Below are 7,893 nucleotides of genomic sequence, written 5' to 3'. Positions count from 1 at the left end.
TCTCTGTGCCTGGCCTGGCACACAAGGTGGGGCTGTGAGCTCCTGCCCTACAGGGTTTGCACAGCAGTGGGGACCAACAATTGATTGTCACCCAGCCACTGGTAGTGTGGTGGTGATGGCTCCACGTCCTTGGACTGCAGGCTCTAGAGCACCCAAGTGGCAGTGGCTGAGGAGGAGGGGTGAGAAGCAGGATGGGTCCAATGAAGAAATGGGAGGAAATAAAAGATCTGTACAATGAAAATTACAGCACTCTGAAAAAAGAGATCAAAGAAGATTTCAGAAGATGGAAAAAGCTTTCTGCTGTAACTGCGGCTTGGCGCTGTTGCAATGGGCATGCTCATGAAACCGGGGAAAGTGGTGCTGGTCCTTGCTAGATGCTATTCCAGACACAAGGCCGTCATCATGAGGAACATGATGGTGGCATTTCCAGCTGCTCCTCCAGCCATGCTCTGGTGGCTGGGCTTGACTGCTATCCCTGCAAAGTGACAGCCGCCATGGGCAGGAAGAAAATCGCCAAGAGGTCAAAGATCAAGTCCTTTGTGAAGGTTTATAACTACAACCACCTCATGCCCACAAGGCATTCTGTGAACATCCCCCTGGACAAGATGGTAGTCAGCAAGGATGTCTTCAGAGACCCAACCCTCAAGTGCAAGGCCTGGTGGGAGGCGAAGGTCAAGTTCGAGGAGAGATACAAGACAGGCAAGAACAAGTGGTTCTTCCAGAAGTTCCAGTTTTAAGTGTTTTTTTTTTTCTATCATTAAAAATAAAAAAAAAAGAGATATTCTTTGCTTCTGGATAGGAAGAATCAACATTGTGAAGAGGGCTACACTCCAAAACTGTTATACAGATTCAATGCACTCCCTATTGAAACCATGAACATACCTCACAGACCTAGAGAAAACATTCCTAAAATTTATTTGGAACCAGAAAAGATCTAGAATAGCAAAGGCAATCCTGGGCAACAAAGGCAAGGCAGAAGGCATTACAATCCCGGACTTGACATTTTACTATAAAGCTACTGTGATAAAATCAGCATGGTACTGCCAAAAACAAAACAAAACAAAACAAAAAACCAAACAACAACAACAACAACAACAAAAACCCAAAAAACAGACCTGAAGGTCTGTGGAACAGGTTAGATGCAGATACAAGTACAAACACACTCAGCCACCTTATCTTTGACAAAGGAGCCAAACATGTTCACTGGAAGAAAGATAGCCTCTTTAACAAATGGTGATGGATAAACTGGCTCTCTACATGCTGAAAACTAAAACTAGACCTGTGTCTATCGCCATGCACTAAACTAAAGTCAAAATGGATTAAAGATCTAAACACCAAAACAGAAACACTAAATCTCTTGGAGGAGAAAGTATGTAGAAATCTTGAAGATATAGGGGTAGGCAAACAGTTCCTGGATGAAAGTCAAACTGCATGGGAAATACTTGAAAGAATCAACAACTGGGACCTCTTATTGAAAAATTTCTGTACATCAAAAGAAATCACCAAATTTGATTTGAAACTGTCTCATTGCTATTTGTTTATCAATAAAATTATGGGGGAAAAGAAATCACCAACAAGTGAAGAGACAACCCACAAATTTGGAAAAAAAATCTAAAACAATAATCACTCAGACAAAGGTCTTCTATCTAGAATATATAAAGAACTAAAACAAATTATGGCCCCAAAATTTGAAGACCAATTCCAAAAATGGGCATCTGAGATGAATACACACTTCTCAAAGGAAGAAATACAAGAGGCAAATAAGTATGTGAAAAAATGCTCCACATCACTGGCCATTTGAGAAATGCAAATTAAAACAACAGTGAGATACCACCTCACCCCAGAAAGAATGGCTATCATAAAGAAATCAACTAATAACAAATGCTGGAGAGGCTTTGGGGAAAAAGGAACCGTTCTCCACCAATGGTGGGAATGTAGATTGGTACAACCACTATGGAAATCAGTGTGGAGACTCGTCAAAAAACTAGGACTGGAAATCCCATTCAATCCAGCTACTCCACTTCTGGGTATTTCCCCAAAAGAACTGAAAATATCATACCATAAATGTTATATGTGCACCCATGTTTATAGCAGCACCATTTGTCACAGCCAAATCTTGGAAACAATCAAAATGCCCACCAGCTGAGGAATGGATTTATACAGCAAAGTATTACTCAGCCATAAGGAAAGATAAACTTAAAGCTTTCATAGGTTAGTGGATGCAAGTAGAGGTTATACTCATAAGTAAAATAAACCAGACCTACCTGTGTAAATATCATACTAGTGTAAGAACCCAAAAGAAGAAATAAAACCTGAAAGGTATAACAGATACCATGAAATGGAAAGAATCAGAACTTAAGGATTAAACAATGAGGAGGAGAGAAAGGAGAAAAGATAGGAAAAAAAAAAAAAAGATAAGAAAAAGCATACAAGTACATACACAGAATAGCTGAAGGGATTACACTAAGAATTATCATTAGTTTCTTGAAAATAGCAGTTAATGTACAAAATTTCATCTTGACTAATTCTGTATGCTGATATCTTTAAATTAAGCATCTAATTAGGGCATAGCAATGTTTAATACAAAAACTGTACTTCAATACCTGTCACCATGGTCTTCTAAATGTGTACCATTCCTAATGTACCAATTACTCTCTTTAAAATAATTTTTTAAAAAAGGTAATGAAAGGAAAAAAGACAGGAACAAAAATTTAAGATTTCTTGAAAACAAGCAGAAGTATTCAACCATATGTCTAATCTTTCATGACTGTATCTGTTATTCTGAGCAGCAGATTTGACAATAAAAATAGATAATATATCACCATTGTTGATCAGCTATTCTGGTTTTGAAAATCTGTAACATTTGTATTGTATGCTACCCTGTTTCTGTCTTGGTATCTGATCTTTGCTCTTGCTTTTGTTTTTACTCTTCAAAATAAAATAAAATAAAATATATATTATATATCTATATCTAATATAGGCCCGCTGTCCGGTGCTGAGGAGCTGCACCCGCGGATCTAGGGCGGTGCTGTGGAGCCCTGGCTGACAGATGGTGTGGCGGTGCTGGTGACGTGCATCCTGATGGGCATGGACTGCGTGAGCCTCGAGCCTTCAAGAGTCCTGAGCCGAGCGGCTCAAGAGCGAGTGGGTGCGGCGGGCGAGTCCCAAGGGCCTGGGATTCAGGGCAGCGCGTTCCGCGAGGACGGCCTGCGCACCGACCTTGCCCACCGCGGGGCCTGAGGTCGGCCTCACCTGTGGGCACCGCAGGACCTGCTCACCATCTCCGCGGTCACGCACCCTCGGGTGCCCTGCTGCCAGTGCTTGAGCGACCCGGCCGCGCCCATCCTTGCCGGCGCGGACCATGAGGCCGTGCCTTGGTTTGCTTTTGCGGTATCATGGAGCACTCCGCTGCCAACTTCCATTCTGATGGCCGTGCCATCGCACCCAAATTAGCCCACCTCAAGCTGCTGCTGCGACACGGCGTGCCGACTTCTGCAAGCATCTGCAGGAGCAGGCGCCGATGACCTTTTCTGCTGTTGCTGCTGCTTGCAGCTGGAGCTCAAGCAGGTGTTGCCTTTGACGATGCCCTTCACACTCTTGAGGTCACCCGGAGCTCACTCCCCCCATCACTCCCTGTCCGATCATCCTGAGCACGAAGAGTGGCAGACCCTGGTTTCATCAGCCACAGGGGGCAGCCTGTGCCACAGAGGCACACGCTGAGGCCCACTGGCGGCAGTACCTTCAAAGATGTGGTAGACCACTTAGCCAGGTCTGGCCAGGTGTGTGTGTGTGTGTGTGTGTGTGTGTGTGTGTGTGCGTGCCTGTGTGTGTGCCTGCATGTGCGTGAGAGGTCTTCTGAGACAGGCCATCCTGGATGGGATCCAACAACTCAGGGATAACATGGGACCCTAGGGAAGCCTCAGGCCCGGCTGCCCCACCTTGCTGTCCTTGTGAGCCCTTGCTGAACCACCCAGGCCCACTGCTCTCTTCCTCTTCCTGACCCGATTCCCCATCATCCCATCTCTGCCCTCCACCCCAGAGGCCCTCCCACTGGCGACATGGCTGTAGGATCCACCACTCACACACACATACACACATGCAAGAGGTCAGCTTCCCATGAGGCCTTGGGGAGTCCCTGCCAACCCCAGCCCTGGTGGGCCTGCCCCTCACCCCAGGAGTTGGGCCAAGGGAGCCCTTCACACTGTTCCACTGCCTGACCATTTTGCTGGAGTACCATGACCACATCATGCACAATGGGCTGGATTACTGCGCGCTGGCCACACACCTGACTGCTTGTATGGAAACATCACTGGGCCAGGTCCTGGGCTGCCAGGACTCTCCTAGGTGTGGGACTCAGGATGACGCTGAAGCCACGGCCCCATCCTGACCAGGCCCCTCCAGCCTGTGTCTCTCCTACAAGACTGTCCATTCTCTTCCCTGAAGGCTACATTTAAGACCCATGTCCCTGCCTGCCAGCCCTAGACCTTTGGGAGCGTGAGGCCCTCTCTCCCCAGATTTGAGTATGTGGGGCTGTGCTTTGGCACTGTCCCATGGAGGCCATGGCCTCTTTCTCCTGTTTTTAAACAACTGTACTTTGCACAAAAAATAGAAAAAAAGAAAAAAAAAACAATGATACAAGAATTTCAATAGAAGATAATAAAAGATTAACAATGGTTATTATGCTGTATATTGTTATTTTCAAAGTAGTAGCTCTGACTATAAGATAGTGGCATGCAAAACTGATCAGAACTTTTTAAGTTTAGAAAAATCAATGTTTGCTTTTTATTTTGTTAAACTGTGGTAAAACGTATGTAATATGAAACATAATCATTTTAAGTGCACAACTTTGTCATGTTAGGTGTGTTTATGTTTTTATGCAGTCATAACCCCATCTATCTTTAGAAGGTTTTTCATCTTGCAAAACAAACTGCATATTAACCAAACACTCTGTGTTAACTCCTCTTTCCTTCTCCTGCAGCTCCAGGGATCTAACCTGCATTCTAGTACTTGCCAGGTAGGTGCTTAGGCTGTCGAGCTATCTCCCTAGCCCTACAGTGAAAATTTCTAGAAGCAAAATGTACAAAAATTCAAAATGTACAAAATTCAAAATGTTTCCAGGGAATATGAGAACACTCTCAGGGACACTCTCCAGAAGTAACCACTGTTGCAGATCCATGCATCTTTCCAGAAACCCCAGCAGCATTCACTGTATGCATCTATTACATACATGAGCACATATGAAACCTTTCCCACTGTGGACTGAAAGTCTAGCATACTCCTCACAGGTTCTGCGTCCTGCTCGAAGATACTGGTCTTGTGCTTACAAGTTGAGACCGCATGAGGTGCTGTATGTTTTCCACTCTGAGGACAAAATGCATTTCCTCAGTCCCCTATCAATAGATATTAGATTCCTTCTGGCCTCCTAGTCCTTTTTTTAAATAAAAAATTCTATTTACTTAGAAGCACTCAGACATCAACAAAACAATAGCAACTTTTTTTTTTTGCAATTACAGAGTGATTTCAATTAACAGTACAATTATTTCATATAAGCTGCATCAGAAACAACTGAAGATGAAAAACTACCGTCCCCATATATAACTAATTTGTGCTGTGCACCAACAAGAACCTGCTTTAAATTTCCACACCAAACAGCCCCCGTACGGTTTCATGCAAAGTTAGTGGCTACCGAAAATACCACCAGGACAGGGCTGTCTAAAGACACATTCAGTAGTGCATTGACTACATAAAAAAAGACATTGTACAGTTTAAAAACAAATCTTACACAACCTTACATTTCAATTTTTTTTTTTTTTTGCTTCAAAAGGAGTGAGTTGTGCTTCAAAAGAGGAGCTAAATGCTTTATACGGTGATTTTTTTTTTTTTTTTTTTTTTTTTCTGGTACTGGGGATTGAACTCAGGACACTGAACTTGCCAGGCAGGCTTATTCTACTGAGCTATCTCCCTAGCCCAATAATTAATTTTTATTTTTATTTTTTTGTGGAACCAGGGAGTGAACTCAGGCCCTTGCACTTGGCAGAGCAAGTGCTTATTCTACTCAGCTATCTCCCTGGCCCCTAAATGCTTTATAGACAAGAAAAAAATGCACTAGAACTAACTTATTCATCATCATCCTCTTCTTCATCCTCCTCATCCTCTTCCTCTTCTTCTTCCCCTCCTCCTCCTCTGCCTTCTTTTTCTTGCTTTTTTCAGCCTTCACGACTCCCTTTTTTGCTGCATCAGGCTTTCCTTTAGCCCGCTAGGCAGCGATGGCCTTTCCGTACTTCTCCTTCAGCTCAGCAGCCTTCTTCTTGTATGGCTGCTTGTCGTCTGCTGCAGTATTATCCCACGTTTCTCCAGGTTTCTTTGCGACATCACCAGTGGAGAGGCCAGGATGTTCTCTTTTGATTTTTGGGTGATACTCAGAGTAGAACAAGGAGAAGGGTGAAGGAAGCCTCTTGGGGGCACTGGGGCCCTTGAACTTCTTTTTTGTTTCTCCTTTAGGAGGAATGTAAGTTTTCATTTCTCTTTCATAACGAGCCTTGTCTGCCTTTAACATATCTTCAAGTTTTCGTTTTTCCTTAGCAGACATGGTCTTCCACCTCTCTGAGCACTTCTTAGAAAACTCTGAGAAGTTAACAGAAGCATCTGGGTGCTTCTTCTTGTGCTCCTCTCGGCAAGTTTGCCCAAAGAATGCGTATGATGACATCTTACCTCTTGGCTCCTTAGGATCTCCTTTGCCCGTGTTTACTTGTTCTCCTCAGCGAGGTACAGAGTCCTCTAACGCCCATCCGGCTCTCACTTGCCTGGCACTGTCTCTATGGAGCGCAGTGTGTTGCAGTGGTTCCAGCCTGCTAGCCTTTAACATCAACATCTGCTTCAACTAACCTCACACACAGCCCTTGAGTGCATGTGGGAACCCGTCAGCTAGTTATAGTTTTAGAGGTAGAATTGGACAGACAAGAGATTTCTTGAGTTAAGTGCTCATAGATCCTCTGCAGAGTTTGTTTCCATTTGCACTCAGCCTACTCAGTCTGTGAACTTTGGCAGAAATATCTTTGTAACCATTCTTTTTTTTCCCATAATTTTATTGAGAAACAAATAGCAATGAGACAGTTTCAAACCAAATTGGTAGGACAGTTGCAATAATTAACACATTGCATACATTCTTCCTACTGGTTAATTGGTGTACAAGATGTGGACATGATATCCTATTTATAATTTGCAACCATTCTTAAAATATGGGGTTAGGAAACCTGACCCTGGCCATGGTAAGTTCCCTGCCCTAAGAAATACCAAGTGGGCCGGGGAGATGGCTCAGTGGAATAAGCGCTTTCCTGGCAAGCGCAAGAGTCTGAGTTCAATCTCCGGTTCCACCAAAAAAAAAAAAAAGAAAAAGTTTGGGGGCCTGCCCATTAGCTCAGGTGTTTAAGTGCCTGCTGAAAGAAAGCAGTCAGGCTGAGGATGCTGTGGTTCAATCCCCTCTTCCTTAAGCCAAACCAGACCTGCCCTGAAGGCATCCTGAGGGCCCTTAAAAGAAAGAAAAAAAGACAGACAGACAGACAGACAGACAGACAGACAGAAAGAAAGATCAAGTACTTGGAGGCATGTTGCCCTGATCATGACTTCAGAGTCGCATAGGGAGGCAACTACTACAACTGGGTGGTCCCATTCCTACTCTCAGGAACTCCCCTTGGAATCCACTCCATATATGTTGAGCTCTCAGGCTCGACTCCTCCAGGGAATTCAAGAGGACAGGCTGTGTGTCTCTCACTGAGGTGGTGGAGGGGAAGCTTTACTCATGAAAGGAAACAGGAAAACAGCCTTCTAAAATGTCATGCAAACAAACTATGCAATAAAACTTAGACAAACTGCCTAAGACCCTCAGAGCAGAAT

General features: G+C 44.1%; 3 pseudogenes; 2 read left to right on the top strand and 1 right to left on the bottom strand.

The window, feature by feature from the left end:
- The first annotated feature begins 327 nt into the window (after positions 1–327).
- On the top strand, positions 328–737 carry LOC101571116 (annotated as a pseudogene).
- Positions 738–3,087: 2,350 nt separating this feature from the next.
- Positions 3,088–4,387, top strand: LOC111818839 (annotated as a pseudogene).
- A 1,729-nt stretch (positions 4,388–6,116) lies between these two features.
- On the bottom strand, positions 6,117–7,606 carry LOC105743241 (annotated as a pseudogene).
- Positions 7,607–7,893: the final 287 nt, after the last annotated feature.

This window comes from Octodon degus, unplaced genomic scaffold (assembly GCF_000260255.1).
Source record: "Octodon degus isolate 3935 unplaced genomic scaffold, OctDeg1.0 scaffold00006, whole genome shotgun sequence".
NCBI classification, from domain to species: domain Eukaryota; kingdom Metazoa; phylum Chordata; class Mammalia; order Rodentia; family Octodontidae; genus Octodon; species Octodon degus.
The sequence above is the reverse complement of the archived record's forward strand: the minus strand, read 5'-3'. Positions and strand labels throughout refer to the sequence as shown.